Source organism: Podarcis pityusensis, assembly GCF_964106645.2.
Source record: "Podarcis pityusensis genome assembly, chromosome: 10".
Lineage (NCBI taxonomy): Eukaryota > Metazoa > Chordata > Lepidosauria > Squamata > Lacertidae > Podarcis > Podarcis pityusensis.
This window is the reverse complement of record NC_138035.1, coordinates 56,635,606-56,654,400: the sequence shown is the minus strand read 5'-3', so window position 1 is coordinate 56,654,400 and position 18,795 is coordinate 56,635,606. Positions and strand designations below refer to the sequence as shown.

At 43.4% G+C, this 18,795-nt stretch overlaps 1 long non-coding RNA gene and 1 pseudogene across 2 annotated transcripts in view; both read right to left on the bottom strand.

The window, feature by feature from the left end:
• Positions 1-18,795, bottom strand: part of LOC308486767 — a 202,269-nt gene that overhangs the window by 98,944 nt on the left and 84,530 nt on the right. The gene's annotated exons all lie outside the window — the stretch shown is intronic.
• LOC308457364 (cytochrome c pseudogene) lies at positions 3,608-4,269 on the bottom strand (annotated as a pseudogene). Its single transcript has one exon. The product of its transcript is annotated as a cytochrome c pseudogene (transcript).

The following is an 18,795-nucleotide window of genomic DNA, read 5'->3' as shown; positions in this document are numbered from 1 at the left end:
ATGCTTTCAAACTGCTAGGTTGGCAGGAGCAGGGACCGAGCAACAGGAGCTCACCCCGTCGCGCGGATTCAAACCGCCGACCTTCTGATCAGCAAGTCCTAGGCTCTGTGGTTTAACCCACAGCGCCACCCGCATCCCTTTATGAAATAGGCTTTGGCTAAACAATGGAAACTTTGCCTGGACCTGCTTTTTCTGGTTCTAAGTATAAGAGACAAAGCACAGAGTGATCAGTGATATGCTGAACTTAGAATAAAAATAAAAAATAGATCTACAATCTGGAAGAAAATTAGAGGCCTTCAAAGAAGACAGGCCCTGCTAAACTAAACAATGAATAGAAGGGGTGGGGGGAATCTCAAGCACAATATCCTAGCATTTCTCACAAGAATCTGATTATTAGTGTTAAGGACTCAACATTCAGAGTTATAATTAAACAGTAAGCCTCTTTTAGCAAAGGCTCTAAGATAAGCCCCGGCTTCAAATAAGAAAATGTGAGCCTGAGTAAACATCAATCAGTTTCTCCTTCGGTGCAGAGATCTGCGTTATTATTATTAACCCCAATGAATCTTTTCCTTTTGTCAAACATGGTCAGGTGGGGATGAAGGAGGCAAAATGTTAAAACTGGGACCTTAATTCTGCAATCACGTCTTCCTCTATCTGCGCCTTGCTTTCTTTACAAAAATCATAATACTGCTATATTCGAAATGACAGGCGTAGCAGAGGCTAAAGGTAACAGCTAACCAAAACTGAAACAAAACTATCTCTCTGATAAATCACTATTGTTTCTAAGAGAATTTCTAATATTACTTTAGGGTGTTTAAAACTATATCTGACTTTTATTTTCAGAAAAAGCAGTTCTTCTTTTCAGGCATTCAGCTGTGGCAGTGGAATAAAACTAGGGAACTTTTTAAAGGCACAGTCTTGCATATATTTAGCCATGCATGGGTACTTTATGTTTAGGATGCTTGAAATTATATTGAAAGAGATCTAAATTGCAAACTATCCTGGGCTTTTGTAACATGTCATTGGACCAGTGCTATTTTTCTAGCCAGGACCCACCATTAATTCCTCCCTTGCTCTCTTATAATGGCAATGGTGCCCATCTGAGAGGTGCCATAACTGAGTTCTGGCTGAAAAAAGCCCTGCCTGGGACCATTTAGAGAAGGTGGGCTATAATCAATCATTAATAAAGGAAACCATTGGGACAAATGCAGGTTGGGAACTGGCTGAAGCTTATGGCATCATCCTGACTCAACATAACCTGGCATGATCATGTCGTCTTGGGCCTCGTTGCAGCAATGGTAACAGTCTGGCAAGTTGACAACCACTCCTGTCAACATGCCAGTTTCAGTCTCATACTCCCAGTATTTGGACTGCTAATTTGGGACCGTTTCAAACCACTCCCAATGTGGTATCATATCTGGACCACAGCTAATGAATTTGTCCATTCCTGCTATTCATGCTCTAGAACAGAGGCCACCAACCATTCTGAAAGATTAGGCAAATATAGGCTTTTGAGAAAGTGCTGTAGGTGCCAGTCACAAAATGGGTATAATGTTGCCACTGTCATACATACTCGCCACACACATGCATACATACATAATTTTATTTGTATGCCACCTTTCCACAGTTCAAACCATGATCAAGGCGGCTTACAACATGAAAAACTTACTTAACTCCAACATAATGAAAGCAATCACAAATAATCAGCAAAACATTAGAAATACAGAACCAAGGCGAACAATTCCCATATAAATCACAAGATCTAAAACAAAGACACAAAAATCCAACAGCAACATCCCCCCCCCAACAACACCCCAGACCAAGAGTCTGTTCAACAGCCTCAGCTTTTGTAGCTGGAGTCAGTCAGAGCCCTTGTTATGTACTCAGTGGTCTGTGTTTGCCTGAGCTTGAGTCTGGACTAAGGATTCTGAGCACCTGTGTTCTGATTCGATACATGACATCCAGTCACAGAACATTTCAGGATTTGGGCCTCTACCATTGGATTTTAAACTCTGGGGTATGATTCGCAGCTTGGAAGTTTAGACAGCCAATCACGTTGGGAGTGGGAGTGGCCCAGGCCTCCAGAAATGTATATAAGCAGTTGCTTTGCCCCTGTTGTCCAGTTCTGTTAGTTTAATAAAGGTTCTTGCTGTTATCACTGTGTTTTCCCCCGTGGGAAGCCACCTACACGTCAGCTCTGCCCTCTCAGGCCAAGTGGGAAAAGGCCTGCAAGGCGGAGGGGGGGAGTCTTCCAGGACTCACAGGCACACATTCATATTTCTTTCTCTCACACACACTTGTATACTTCACGAATACACAGCTCCACATACATCTCCCCCTCACTCACACAGAACACAACCTCCCTCACTGCCTTTCTCACATACACACCACATACTTCTCTAGGTACACACCTTGCCTTTTCTCTCACAGACACAGGTCATAAATAAATATCTCCCATGCTCTTTGCCCAAGTCTATCTCTCCCTTTCTCACACAGACCATATCCCCAAAGTACATCACTCTCAATCACACACTCATAGAGAGCATATTTGATAGCTCCTTCGTGGACTTTTCTGTCCTTTAAAGAAAAAAACGTGAGGGCCATTAGTCAGGGTGGCGATCCTTGCTCTAGAAAGAATGAGACTCATATAGGCAGTGAGATGACCTTCCAGTACATTTTATCTTACATAATCTAATTGAAAAGAGACACAACACAAATTGGTATATTAATAAAGATGCTCCAGTACAGAAGTCATGGGAAATCCTGAGTTCAGACCTAATGGTTAAAAGTGTATCTCAGCCCAACCCCCAATCAATAATCATAGCAACAGTACAACAAGAAAACACTAATAAAAATCAATAAAATCAATTTCCCGCTGTTTAAAATGCCTGGGCAAACAAAAATATTCTGAAACCAAGAATGCTTGGTTGCAATAAGTTTTCCATATCTACATTTCTGTGGAACCATATGAATGCTTCGCCTAATCAACAATATGTAAATACCATAAATTACTATCAACCTTAATGTTTTCCTAACATAATTTTCCCTAGGCATAGAAGATTCACTATTGCTCACCAAATTGTAAATAAGGTTTCTAGGACTATGAGAGATGCTGGGCCCTGAGTTATTTATTTTAATAACTAATTCATAGCTCGGTGAGTGTACTTTACTAGTCTCGCATTAACAGTTGATATGCCCCAAGTTACTTTCTTCATTTAGAAATTCCCTTAGAAAGCAGTAGCATAATATTATCGAGGGAACAATTTCTCCTGTTTCTCTGTATAAATCAGATGACACTGAATGATAGTCATTTGTAGGAGCTCCATAGATCTTCACTGTCTTTAATGGTTTTTTCATACATCCTGTCTCCTTTCGGATTCACTTTAATGGTCTATTCACAAAGTGTAAATTAGTCCTCAAAGCAACCAAGAGAGATATGTCAGGGAGGGGGAAAACGTATGCAAAATAGAAGGAGGATGGATAAATTGCTGGAGAGTAGTGTCACTCTCCCTTGTTAAATCCAAGCAGTTCCTAGGCAAATTTAAGAAATTCTCTATGTGTTATTCTTCTGGCCATCATTATCTACATGTTTTTTGTTTTTTAGGGGTTGTTCGTTTTTTAATTATATGATCGGGAAATGCTACAGTCACCCTGACTGGACTCATTCAAGCCTATGCAATTCTATAAATTATAATACAAGAACAAGTACATATGTTAAGAACCATCCATGGTCAAGGTTCTCAGGCTGACGAGAAGGCTTTTTGAAGTTGTTACAATATAATGCATGTAAAAATAGAAAGTTTAAAAACCAATCTCAACAGAGAGTCATTTCCATTTGTATGGTGAAATAAATAAGGCAGCAGAAGTCATTAGTTAGAAGCGGCCTCCTTAAGGTATGCTATTAAATCTGCCCTCTCCCCCTTCTTCTTAATGCCAGCAAATATCATCTTGGTTACTGGAATATACTTCTTGGGGTTTTCCAAGTAAACCATCACTGTATCTTCTCCCCAGGTTATACCTTTGCTTTTGTTGGCTTCTGCGTAAGAGAAACCTTCAGCCTGACCAGTCTTCGGCCAAAAAGACCATGAAGGTTAGGGCCAGTCTTGTGCTTGCCTCCCTTCTCAACTGTGTGGCACTGTGAACACTTCTGAACAAAGATCGTCTTGCCCTTCTCAACGTCTCCCATGGTCACTGCACGCAAAGTAGAGGAAGGGATGCAAAGCCGCCTCTGCCGAAGCGCGTACTCCCGTCAAGAGTTCCGCAGACTGAGCCCCATCATCTGCATGTTGTAACTAGTAATCCACATGTTGCAATTGTTGAGAACTAGTGATGGCAGAGAAATTTAATTCAACTGACATTTAAAGGCGAATCTACATAATTTGCACTTTCTGAAATAATGCAAGAACTGAAATTTGCAAGTATAGGGAGAGTTCTTTGTGCCCCTCACAATTCCTGTTTTGGAGGATAACACACAAAGGAGAGCCCACACACCATTACAGAAGAGGCGGATTTAGGGCACCGAGCCTAGGGGGCGCTGCAGGGCGGCGCAACTATGACATTGTGAATTGGGCAGAATGGAAGGGAAGGGGTGATGGGGCATCGAATTTTGGGCTCATACAGGGTGCCGCTGAAATTTGAAAGACAAAAGTCCGGCCCTGATTACAGCACCCACTTATGTTCCTTGGCAGATCGCACAAAAGAGGCAACACACAGTATTAGGAGCCATGTGAAATTACTGTGACTGAAAGTTGTAAAAGCAATTGGAGAAGGAATAGATATTTGGGGATATTTACCAACCCTTGGAGGGACGCGGGTGGAGCTGTGGGTTAAACCACAGAGCCTAGGTCTTGCCGATCAGAAGGTCGGCGGTTCGAATCCCCGCGACGGGGTGAGCTCCCGTTGCTCTGTCCCTTCTCCTGCCAACCTAGCAGTTCGAAAGCACGTCAAAGTGCAAGTAGATAAATAGGTACTGCTCCTGCGGGAAGGTAAACGATGCTTCTGTGCACTGCTCTGGTTCGCCAGAAGCAGCTTAGTCATGCTGGACACATGACCCGGAAGCTGTACGCCGGCTCCCTCGGCCAATAAAGCGAGAAGAGCGCTGCAACCTCAGAGTCGGCCACGACTGGACCTAATGGTCAGGGGTCCCTTTACCTTTTACTAATCCTTGTCCTCCCTGATATACCGTAATTTTCGCCCTATAGGACGCACCGCCCCATAAGGCGCACCTAGTTTTTTTGGGGGAAAATAAAGGGGGGAAAATTATTTCCCCCCCAGGCGCGGGGCTGGGGAAGCCCGAGCTTCCCCCGACCCCAGCCCCCAGAACAGGCAACTTTCCGCAAGCCGTGGGAGCCTGGCGCCAGGCTCCCGTGCCTTGCAGAGAGCTGCGCGAAGTCTGGGCGCGCTGAGCTCAGCGCACCCAGCCTTCAGCATGCAGGCAACTCTCCGCAAGCCGTGGGAGCCCGGCGCGGGCTCCCACAGCTTGCGGAGATCTGCGCGAAGCCTGGAGAGCTAGAGGTGCACACCGACCCCTCTCGCTCTCCAGGCTTCAGCGAAAGCCTGCATTCACCCCATAGGACGCACACACATTTCCCCTTCATTTTTGGAGGGGAAAAAGTGCGTCCTATGGGGCGAAAAATACGGTAAATGAATATAAAACATACTTCCTAATCTATAGTATTTGCACGAGAAAAATGATTGCGGACAACATTGCCTTTATATCCATTAGTAGAATGTTGGGGGATCATTCGAATATTGGGCTTGGAGAATGGGACTACCAGCCTTAACAGTTGATGTGCTAACTAACCACTAAAGATTGGGCAACTAAATAAATATATTTATGCTACCATATTGAAGCTCAGAAGGCAGAATAGCAAAAGAACACAAGAGGTCTCAGCAGGGTTGTGTCTGTGCAGGTGGACTTACTACAGAAGTATTTGCCTGAAGCAATGTGACACTTTGGCCAGAGCGTCAATCGGGTGCCTTGTGCGATCTAGTCAATGGGTCCCTCCAGATGATCTGTTTATTATGCATTCATCCACATTTGCTTGCACAAGTAGTCTAGTCTTCCTTGAACCTTTGTTCTGATTGGTTTACTGGGGGGTTATATGACAACCAGCATTCGTCCTGATTTGCTCGCAGGGTGTGCATGTCTTCCCATTAATCATTTGCTCATTCCACGCTTTTCAATCTGCAAAAGTCCTTCCTTAAATAAGGAGTGGATTTGTAGTACCAGGCTGACAAAGCACTTTAATCCACTTTAATTGCACAAACTTAAATTCCGGTGTATGCTTGAATCCCTCCTGCAAAACACTTGCAGTCTGGCGGGACTCGCTATCTTTCACACAGTGTGACTTCCAAAGTATACTAGAAAATGCTGAACTGATATATAAAGAGAATATTGGTTATTATCACAACTGTTTCCATTTCCTATTCACTGTTTTGTCTTTGATCTTCTCAAAGCCCTTTCATCTTTCTCCGTAGGATATGCCCCCCCCCCCGCTCTCATTTGAATCTGGCCTACAAACACCAGAGTCCACTTGAATTCTTCAGAAACCTTGAATCCTTTACCACCAATGCTCAAGTTAAGGAAAAAATATCTTGAGGGGCAGAAAAGCAGACTACAGGGCTTTCCACAAAAGTCTTCCACTGCACTCGCTTCAGTTTTTATTCATTTCTTCTCAGCTCTACAAGAAACAACGGCATAGTGTCAACTATAATAAGATCCACTGTGGCTCAGAGTAACAGGCTCCCTCTGTTGTTCAAGGAGGGTAAGATCTGTCCTTTCAAGTCCATGAAATGTGGAGATAGAGGGGTTGGGTAGATATAGGAATAGAGAAGATAACCATTATAAACTGCGTTTGGTGGTTCTGACCTGGTTGAGCTTTGCTCCCACCAAACTACCTCTTTTATTGAGCACCAACTGATGTCCAAGCTGCTCATGCAGTTAATCTTCTTTTCTTTTCTTAACCCTATCAAAAAAGCTTAACTCATTTCTTGAGATTAAGAAGTGAGAAGGGAATTATTTAAAATAAAATAAAAAACCACACACATGCAGATGTAAATACTTTACTCAATATTGATATTTATTTTTTAACTCCATTTCCTAGGCAGATACAGTGCACTTCAAAACCATCCAAAGCTGAATTTCATGAAGAAATGGGTCCTCTGGAGAACTCATATCCCGCTCCTAGGCAACCCTGCCCCTGACTTCTGAGCATTTGGTTGAAAACTTTCCACAATATTCTCAACTGCGTATACAATCCCAGGACTTCAGGACTGCCAAAGTCTTTTTTCCCAATTGCCTGTCCCCTTTTCATCTGTATTTTTTTGCCCAGCGCATAAAGCTGAATGTGCACAAGTTAAATGTGTGTAAGTTGTGAGTTACCTATATGATAACTTCCAAAGGGCATGTATGTGGGATAAACTTGCCGCAAGTTTCCAGAGATTCCGCCTTGTCTTTTGTTTCCAGCCTCTCTGTCTTTGAATGAGCTCTTCTTCTTGCCCTTTTATGAGCTCTTACATCTTTGCAGGCCTCTGTGCGCCTTCTGTAAGGTGATATTTTCCAGCTGACCTTAGGTGCACTTTCATTCTCGAATCTTCTAAGATGGGTAGGAAGGAGACATCAGGCAGGAGATGGCTTAAGCCACTATCCTCAGAAGAGTATATTTAAATCATGAGAAAGTTAAGAGTGAAATAAAGGTAAAGGTAAAGGGACCCCTGACCGTTAGGTCCAGTCGCAGACAACTCTGGGGTTGTGGCACTCATCTTGCTCTATAGGCCGAGGAAGCTGGAGACAGCTTCTGGGTCATGTGGTCAGCATGACAAAGCCGCTTCTGGCGAACCAGAGCAGCGCACGGAAATGCCGTTTACCTTCCCGCCGGAGCGGTACCTATTTATCTACTTGCACTTTGACGTGCTTTCGTACTGCTAGGTTGGCAGGAGCAGGGACTGAGCAACGGGAGCTCACCCCGTCACGGGGATTCAAACCGCCGACCTTCTGATCAGCAAGCCCTAGGCTCTGTGGTTTAGACCACAGCACCACCTGCGTCCCTAAGAGTGAAATAGGTTCATTCAAATTGGCTGAAGCTGTAGGGTTGTATGAGGGAGATTGATCAAGTCACCAAAATGTTGAAGGAACAGAGACTATCCACCTGGAACAGGGAGCTAGGAAAACTGCAATTCTGCGCTTGCAAAGGTGAACTCTTTTCTGAGTCCTTAAACAGGAAGACCCCAGACTATGACTCATTGTCCTATGGCTAATTCTGTTGGAGAAACTCTTAAATGGGCAACATACACACTGCCAGTTATGCACTCCAATGGAGGCTGCCTTGCACCAAACCTGTTGCTGGGCTCTTTAGGAAACAGAGAGCTGGTTGGAGTGCAATGAACAAATGGACCAATTTGGAAAGCCTAGTCTGCTTTTTGTTTCATGGGTGCAAGAGTGGCTTGTTTCAAAGACTCCCGCCCCAGCTGTATATGTGATCAGAATTGTCGTGAGCATCACTCAGGGTCCATTAGTGCATCAAAGTTTAACCCCTTCAGTAAGTTGCTTCCGTCCCAAGGTCTTGCTATAGTAATCTCTGCTCCCACCTATTGCTTAGCATCTGTTCTTCAAAGAATGTCTATTTGGACCTGGACGCTGCATAAACTTTGCATTTTTTATGTGGCTGGCCTTCTCTGTCTTTTAGACTTTGACCTGAAAAAGCATACTGTAGGACTTCTTAACCTGATTCTACAAGGCTGGTTCGTGATCCACTGAAGAGGTTTTACCAATGGATTGCAAGAGTCCTGTGGATGGCACTTAGGCTTCCGGTAATGGACGGGTGATTTTAGTGCATTATGGATGAGTGCTGTGCAGGATAAAGTGCACTTTACACCAAGGAAGGAGGGGAAGGCCCCCACACAGAAGAAAACAAAAACGAAGCCTCCTTGCTGTCCAGTACAAGTGAACAAAACCCAGCACAGTGTGAACATACTGTAAATATGCTTGAATATATTCAAAGGTGTAATCACTAATGTAAAGCAATTTTAAGCTGGGAACTGCATTTAATTGTTCAAAATAAATATTCTGCAGTGTTTCACCTGCCACTTTCTGCATTCTGCTGCTCTCTGATAATTACACTCACATGTGAAGCCTGCATTCCTTTGCAATGTTCCTTTCGTTTTAATTTTGTAAGTCGCATGTAATATATTATTCTTCCAGCAACAGAGCACTTCTGTCAGGTTTTAGACAACCTATTTGCCACAGAGCACAGCTCATGCAGATAGACTGATAATTTTCTTGTTGCTTTTGGAAATCTAGATGCAAATGGAGAGAACTGTCAACATCTTTCTTATAGTTCATTACTTTATTGAGAGAATCCATGTATAAATAAAGGATATCTCTTAATAGACTCTATCCAATTCATATGCAAGGAAGTTGCCATTTCATCCCAGGCATAAGTGACTAACCATTATTTTTTTGTGTCTAGTCTCAACCCCATAGTGTTCCACCTTGAGGAAGAAACCTTGGAAGGCATCCAGTAACTAAATATGTGAGTGCCTTTCTGCCACATTTATCTCTTAGTCCTTAAGACTCATTCCCATTAATGGAAAACTCTGTCTCAATACCCTTGGAGGAAATCGCTATCACTTAAAGAAGCCAAGTGTCACCAATTTTCCATAGTATTGGTTATGTCTGTTATGTCTGTGCAATCAACCAGAAATCAGAACCAAGACCTCTTGGATCACATTCTGAATTTTATGTAAAATTAGAAGCCCTCTACAACTCAGCAGTATAAACTATCTGGGAAAGTTCCAAGATCCATTTGCTGGCACCTGGAAGAAACACGTGGAAAACGCCCAGACTCTGATTAAATGAGGTTTGAGATTACTTAACCTGATTGTTGTTAATTTTTCTTAAATCGTTAATGAATTCCAACACTTAACACAAGTTACTAATTTTGTGCCACAGTCCTGAGTATCTAATTATCTGCTTCCTTGTCTCTTAAAGTTGATCAGTCATTCTCTTGAATCTGAACCAGAGGCTAGTGTGGTAATGTGAATTTAAATGAACCAGCATAGCCACGGCAAAATCTGAAGCTTTCTTTCAGCCAAAAAGAGAGAGGAAAATATCATTGTTTTTAGATGATTCACTAACGTTGCATTCCCTGTTGAAGAAAAATCAGTTGTAGGGGTTGTTTTAATTACAAAAAAAACCCTACATTTGTTGTTAAGTACTAATATTCCTTTTTCTTCTTTAGAACTTCAGAAACTGATTGGCTTGGGAGATATCTGGGAAAATCACTTCCAGAAGATTTTCATACCCAGACCCAAAGAATCAGCAAATAATATGTGCTCAGTCCTTAGCACTAAATATAGGAAGCTGAATCACAAACTCTTTATTCCTTTGAAACAAATTACTAGTCAAGTTTCCATTTCTTAATCCTATATAATTTTATTTTCTGACTAAAAGTCTTCTGCCTCGAGCTAAAATGCCACCACCTTTGTTTTCTAGGGTTGGTGGAGAAGATTTAGGAGCAGGAGTGGAGGAGGGAGAGGAGACTCTTTCCAGATGTGTTAGATACAGATTAAAATTGCAGTATTACTATAATAACCCTTCCTTCACCTTCAGCTTCAGGCATGGAGCATACAGTACCAATGGCAATAGGATGTAGGGGAAGTTGAGCCATTAGAACAAGTGGGGCACTGCACCACCAACCTCAGTCTCCCCATAGCTGGTCCCCACTTGCCTACACCATGTTTACAACCAGCCCAGGGGGCTGCCCTGGCTGTTAGCTTTCTCCTCCTTGGTCTCAGTTTTGCCCTTGTAGGACTCAACAGGGAGAAGGATGGGGACAAAGCTCTGCCTGCCATTGGCTCTTGCTCCATCTACTTTTGGGTTCTCCGCCTTACGACCTGCAAGAACCAATGGGCATCAACCAACAGACAGGATGGCTGTTTTTGTAAGTTACTGCTGCACTGGGATTCAGAGCAGAAGATATTGAGGTGATAGATGGTAGCTTTATTGAAACAGACTGTGAGAGAATAAAGAAGGTGATAGTTGGTGTGCACAGAAGAAAAGCTGTAATGGTAGCTTCTTCATAACTGCCATCAAAAACAAGGTTTGCACGGAGCAAGTATAGCAAAACTCTATTATGAAGGAAGAGTGGCACATATCTCTCCATACTCCCCTACTCACCCATAGCATGCTCATGCAGCAAATGGTTCATCTATTATTATTATTTTTAAAATTTATATACTGCTCTATGCTTGCAGATCTCAGAGCAGTTCACAACATAAAATCACAATATAAAACCACAAAACACATTATAAAAATGAAAAGCAAGAACAACCCAATAATCCCACCTCCACAACACATTTCAAAAGGGCACCAGATGTCTATCTATCTCATTATGCCCCCAAAATAAATATAGGAACTTTGATGGAAGCAGCTGAGCCTTAACACCTTGACTATGGGGATAGGGGGAATCAATATTGTGTGAACTACACAGCCAGGATTCCACCAGCAGGACATAGCTGAAGTATGAAGCTGTCCAGTGGTGAGGGGGGAGCAGCAATGACTGCACCATCTCAAATGTTGTGTTATGCCACACCTCACAGGAGCCATGTTGTGTTACGTCACAACCCCATGGCAGCTGTTTTCTGACGAGGACCCAAAACACTTCCTCAGAATTTTAAATGTGCCCACTGGTCCAAAAAAGTTGGTGACCCCTGATTTATATAGAAAAGATTAAAGGTGGATCTGTTTCCTACGTATTTTTTAAATGATCCCCCCTCCCGACTTATGACAGATGTTCATGATGGTCTCCATTTTTTAAAAAAATAACTCTTCCCTGATTTCTGTTCTAGAGCAAATTTTGCTGTTGTTGTCCTTATTCCCTAAAGGACCGGTCTTAGTGATCCCCATCCTGCTTTCGTAGCGTATAGGATCTGGCTCCAAAGTCCTAGAGCTGCCATAATACAACTGTTGAATAGTGGAAGAGATGGACAAACGACACAGCTCTGTTGGATTCACAGCTCTTTACTGCAGCAGTTAGAACTGCTCCTGGAATCAGACTGACTGAAACCTAGCTGGCTGCTTTATATAATACTAAGTAACTTGAAACAGTAACAACTCACAACTAGCTAACCAATCAGGAGCGACAGTTTTCAATTCTTCATTTACATACTGGTGGCCCTGAGTGAGAACTGCAACTTAATCTTAATACATAACAACAACAACAACTTCCTTTTTCATGCCAGAACTAGAAAGGAAGGCCCACTGCTGCCTTTGGTGCTGTTGTGCCACTACTTCTCTTCCAAGCACGGCATGATACCACTGCCTTCAAAGAAACTGCAGCTTCCTCCTGGGAGCAGGATGTAAGAAACAGAGAAGAATGTGAGAGAGCTCCCTTTATCCTTCTTGTATTGCTTTCTCTGGGATTCTTTTGGCAAAAGTAAACGAGATGGCATTTTATGGCAAGTGATGAAGTGCTGCTTCCTTAAAAGAAGTACTGGGACAAGATTTCTTAGAAAATAATTATCTGATATTTGTGTGTGTTTTTGGAGGGGAGGTGCTCTGCCTTGAGAATTTCAGCCCACATACAGAATATTTAGCAAAATACCCCCTTTTTGCCAGCCACAAATAAGATAAAGATTTTTGAGTGCACCTAGTTAAGTATTATTTTAATGTTGAGGAAGGAGGCAGTGGGCTTAACTCTTTCTAGTTTTCAATTCATAGTCCACTGCTGCTTTCATCCACCAGTTTCATTCAGCATTAACTGAGCCAAAGTATAAAATCTCAAAAGAGAATGTTCTCAAGAGATTTTCCAAGAAATTTATCTCCTTCCCAAATCGTTAGAGAATTCCACCCACCCTAAAATAACATTCGCTGAGAGCTACACACAAACACGCACGCACACAATCTCTGTCTGTCTGTCTGTCTGTCTGTCTCTGTTCTCTCTCTCTCTCTCTCTCTCTCTCTCTCACACACACACACACACACACACACACTCCTGCAGCACACAAATACGGTGGAGAATTTTTGGAGCCCATTTTTGCTTAGACCTAATTCACACCCTGCACTATTTCCACTTCAACCAATCCATGGGATTTACCAGTAAGAAACTTAAGTGACAATGCTTTGAGCAAAAGGTAAGTAAAGAAGAAGAATCCTGATGTTATCACAGCATGAGGGGAAATGTATGCCAGTTCTCAAACTCATGTTCTTTGAGTTGCTGGAATTAAATAATTACCATAAGAAAGAGGCAGCTTACATTCCTGCATTGAGCATTAAATCTTTTATGTTTCAAATGCTCGGCTAATAGTAGAGCTTTGTTCCAGGCACTATGAAGGGTGTAGATCATCACTTATATTCCAAGGGGGACTTCAGTAGTATTGCAAAGCCTCTTCTCTTGAAAAGATTAAATAATTAGAACTATTATTCACAAGAACAAACCCACTGAGCTGTAAATGACAGCCCTAAGTGTAATATATGATCTGATCTCCAAACATTTCACATTCAGCATAAAAAGTAAAGCTGAACAGAAACAGTCTTCTTTAATCTTTGTTTTCACTCTGGAAAGAATTTACTTCTGTTTGTTGGTGAGCTTTTAAATTGCCCCTTCAAAGCTTCGCCTGTTCTTTGTTCAAGATCTGGATTGCTAGAAGGATATGTGGACTACATGCCTGCCCCTGACACACACACACACACACACGCACACACACTGTTCAGGGAACAGTAGCTATGACGTCTTAAGCCGTGGTGGTTGGTGCTGATTGTGACTGGCAGGGCCGGAAGTCTGAAGAGCAGATGGAGGCAGTGCCATTGAGAGGCAGAGCCCATTCATTTTAGTTCTGTCCCCATCTTCTTTCCTAAAGACTTCTGCAAGCATAACACTAAGGAGGAGGAAACTAACAGCCAGTGCCATTCTTGTTAAGTAGACTGGTTGTTAAGTAGGGAGGCAAGTGCAGGCTGGCTAGCGGCAGACTGAGGATGGTGAGACAACATCCCATTCACCCTAATGGATCAGCCTCTACTGATAACACTGACCCTATTTGGGCATTCTTTGCTCCTATGTTGAAAAACACAGGAGAGCAAGGAGTGGGGCTACACTGAGTAGTCTGTTCCTGACACTACATGCTCCTCAATGGATATTCTTGCATAATGCACAAACATCTGTAGCAAAAGAGCCTTGCCTGCATGAAGGCTTCCCCAATCATTCACTCACTCTTTTGCATAGGCTGGGCGCTTCCCCTCACCCATGTCTGACTCCTGGGAAATGTACAAAACAACATTATTTGGGGGGTCAAACCAGCTGACAACTTTATTGATTACAGATGTAGAGGTTTGGCATAGGTATTGGGTATAACCATTGAACCACCAACTCGCTTGTTGATGTATAACTGTTAGGAATCAACCTGAAGAGGTCCTATGACGCACATCAAGTAAGAACCTCTTGCTGGGTTACTGCCTTGGGAAGTGCTATGGATCTAGCGCCCCACCTGGGGTTCTGGACAGAAGTAACTCCTTCAGGATCCCTTTATCAGGATACCCCTGGAGACTAGAAGGGTTGGCAGAGGCTACAACCTCCCCTTCACCCAAGACTAAGGCTTAACCAATGCCTAACCTACCAAAGTTGTGAGTGAAGCGCCCCTTGCCACATACATTTGTGCTGTTATGGAAAAGGAATCAAACTGGGTGGAAAGCGAGATGTGGGGATTAGAGGTCTTGGGGATACTGATGTTTGGTGAAATTCTGTGCATGACTGGAAACTTTTTCATAAAGCATCTACAATGGGATATTTGTTTGTACGGATGGGGGTTGATGAGATGGGCAATGGAAACCTGTGTCCATATTTTTGGGGGGATCAACAAACTGTTAACACACCATAATACCTCCAACCTCCGAAGAACACCACATACAACATAGACCAAGGTCACCAAGAAGATCAAAATGGCACCAACTGAGGGGAAGGCAAAAGACAAAGAGACCACAACACACACACTCCATGGTGACAACGATCCAACGACAGAACAGGAGCTGAGGGAATCGGAACTGAGACTAACAGGAATCATGAATAAATTGCCAACTCCTCCAGAGACAAAGATGAACGACCTGGCTTCCAAAGTGGAAACCCTCACTGGCACAATCTCCACTCTAGAAAAGAAGACCCAGATGCAAGAGATGTAAATAGATCAGCTCCAAGAGGAAAACACAGAAATGAGAAATAAATTACCTGACCTGAAAAGTCGTCTGTAAACCTGTTAACACCAAGGAAATAAGTGGCTTTTAGTTATTGAGCAAGTATCTTCTATCAAGGATGTTTCATTCACAAACAATCGTCACCAGCATTTATCTTCCTTTATCAGCTTCACACACTGATACAATCTGCAGAATAATTTCAACTTGGGTGCTTAAGACCTGACTGCCAAGTCCCGTTGGGAAGCTTCAGAGGGTTGCACAGCAGAGGCTGGCATAGAAATCTAGGACACTATCCAGCACAAAACCTGCAAGGTCTCTATGGGAACCTTCCACACTCCCAGCCCTCCACTTCCCCGCAAGTTTCATCAGCGCTTGACAGACTGGGAAACCTAATATTGAAGACAGACATAACACCGAGTGTGGTGAAAATGATTTGAAAGCACATTTTATGAATTCTTGAAGCATTATTAGTACTATTGCAGGGCAGTGAAAAGCAGATCCACCACGCTTAAGCAAATGTTGTGTCTATGTTCAACCCCAAAACAGGTGTGATGGACAACTGATTCAGAGTAGCAGCTTGTTTGTATCTCCACCACTATTGAAACTTCCAATCCCCACCCCCAAGCTCAACATTTGTTTCCTTATAAGTCTCCCTTTTCCTTGAGAAATGGTCACTTGCTATATTATAAAGCGTTGCCACCATTTTTGCCATTACCAGTACACCTCTTTTCTCTCCTCTCCTGGAAATGTCCACAAACCTTTTAATATTTTTCTCAAGGTTAACTTACTGTTATTCCCTAATGGCATTTATGCCTGGGAGGCTTTTAGGCATGCCACCCAATTCCAGCGATCTAAGCCGCGAGGTGCTTTGCAGATGTTTGCCGTGTCTTTTTCTGCGCTCCTTAAGAGCGTACCAAGTGTGCTGCATGATATCTGCTAGAGGTCTGTGTGCAGGCGCAGATATCCTCAGGCACAGACTTTAGTGATACTGCTACATAATCAAAACTGCACTCTGAAGAAACAGGCATCATCGGATTGCAATAGAAAGCCAGTGATTCTTCTTGCTTCGGCCTCGTCTCAAAATCCTCTTTGATTATTTGCCCAAGGTTGTACAAGATCAGGAGGGCTTGTAATTTAGCTCAGCTCTCCAAACCCAAGGTCAGTATCTTGCCATTGGACTTCGTCCCATTTAACTTTGCTACACTGGTCTTCTGCTTTTTTCCCCCTTTTAAGCAGCATAGGAATATAATACTATTTGTGCAATTTTCTCTTTCCTAAAGGGCAAAGCAATTACCATGCACAGTGGTAACTGGAATGCAGTTTTGCTACCAACTGTTTACTTCCTCTCCTCTCACCGCTGCTCTTCAGAAAACTCTCTGGTCCCTTTTCTCATATGCTCTTGCATTGGTGCCAGTCAAGTGGTGTACTTGGCTGTTATCTGATCCATATGTCAAAGCCTGGAATGGGTTCTTTTCCCTACCTCTCTGCTGAGCAATGATCTGTGTCTAGCTACCTGCAGTATCTAATGCCCAACCTTTGTTTTGCCTGACTTGAAAGGAAGCAAAGTAAACAACTACTAGAGGCAACATGGTGCCTGCCTACTAATGGCTGCTTCTTTCCCCACATATATCTTTGGAATGTGTTTACGAGCCGATTTTGCACAATTGTGGGCTTTCAAAATCAAGCCAGTGCCTAATGAGATCCATATGCAAGCCCATCAAAGGGTTGTGTCCCCACAGCCACATAGCGCTGAAAACACACACAGGCCAAAGAGCCGTTCACAGAGCATTAATCAGGAATCATGCATCAATGTGAGCCACTTCGCCACACAAAGGCAATGAATTTTTACTGGCTGCCATTCAGCTAATGGAAGGATTATATTACTCGTGATAGAAATTGCCTATCCAGCTGGCTCTAGGCATCTTTCTTGCGCAGTGAGAACTCTGATTACAGTTGTGCTCTTTTTCCTTGCGTGTTCAAAGAATTCTGTGCAGTTTTATTTACTGGTACCTAAGGAGAGCCAGAGGGATGCGGGTGGCGCTGTGGGTTAAACCACAGAGCCTAGGACTTGCAGATCAGAAGGTTGGCAGTTCGAATCCCCACGACTGGGTGAGTTCCCATTGCTCAGTCCCTGCTCCTGTCCACCTAGCAGTTCGAAAGCACATCAAAGTGCAAGTAGATAAGTAGGTACCACTCCAGCAGGAAGGTAAAGGGCATTTTCGTGCGCTGCTCTGGTTCACCAGAAGCGGCTTAGTCATGCTGGCCACATGACCCGGAAGCTGTACGCCGGCTCCCTCGGCCAATAAAGCAAGATGAGCGCCGCAACCCCAGAGTCGGCCAGTGTCGGACCTAATAGTCAGGGGTCCCTTTAAGGAGAGCCAGAATTCTGAAGCACCTTAGAGATGAGTGTGATGAGCTTTCTTGGCAAGACCATATAGCCCTATTCAGACACTCCTCCCCTCCTTCTCTCTCTTTTGTTTCTCCATCACCTGCCCTGCAGCCTTCTATGCTGGAAGATCAGGGTTATAAATCACACAAGGTGCCCTCATGGGTCCCCACTGCAGAAGTTCAGCCTGGAGGATGGTGTCAAGGAGTGCACCCTTGCTCTTCCTCCTGACACGATTGGGATTGCCTGATCACTTTACCCAGAAATAGCCTGCAGCCTATGAAATGTAACATCACAGCAGATTTATCCATCTTTAATATGCCACAGGACTCTCTGTGAAACTCTGCAAAGACTTTTCTCCTGGAATTTAGCTAAGGGAAACGTTGCGTTGCTGCAGATCTTTGATGTTTGTTTGCTACAAAATGCAGAGACACACCCTTTCTTAGTTCTGCTGCCTCTGCGTCACAGCGCAAATACTGCAGGGCTTACACTGAATATTATCTGTCTATTCAGATAAAAGGCCAAAGAGGTCTATAGTATCATAATGTGGGGTGGAGAACCCTACTAAAACCTGCTCTCTGTATTTCATTCATACCTTTATATTTTCACAGTCTAGTATCATAGAAGAAGAAGACGAAGAAGATGATTTTGGATTTGATATCCCGCTTTATCACTACCCAAAGGAGTCTCAAAGCGGCTAACATTCTCCTTTCCCTTCCTGGGTTGGTTCATAAGGGGAGAGATGGTCCTTGAGGTTGATGTGATGGACATGAGACAGGAGTTGGTAATGCAGGTGAGCTGTGCAGAAGCAAGCTAATCGGCTAGCTTGGCGGAAGAAGAAGAGTTTGGATTTGATATCCCACTTTATCACTACCCTAAGGAGTCTCAAAGCGGCTAACATTCTCCTTTCCCTTCCTGTCCCACAACCAACACTCTGTGAGGTGAGTGGGGCTGAGAGACTTCAGAGAAGTGTGACTGGCCCAAGGTCACCCAGCAGCTGCACGTGGAGGAGCGGAGACGTGAACCCAGTTCCCCAGATTACGAGACTACCGCTCTTAACCACTACACCACATTGGCTCTCAAGAGATTAAACTGAGGTAAATTGCCATCATGTTTATGCTGTCCATTTATTGTGAGTGGCTTGGCCACTAAAAATGAATGTTAATTAGTGGGCAAGCATGAAAGGAGAAAAAGTGAGAGGATTCACATGCCCTGGCCAGAGCCT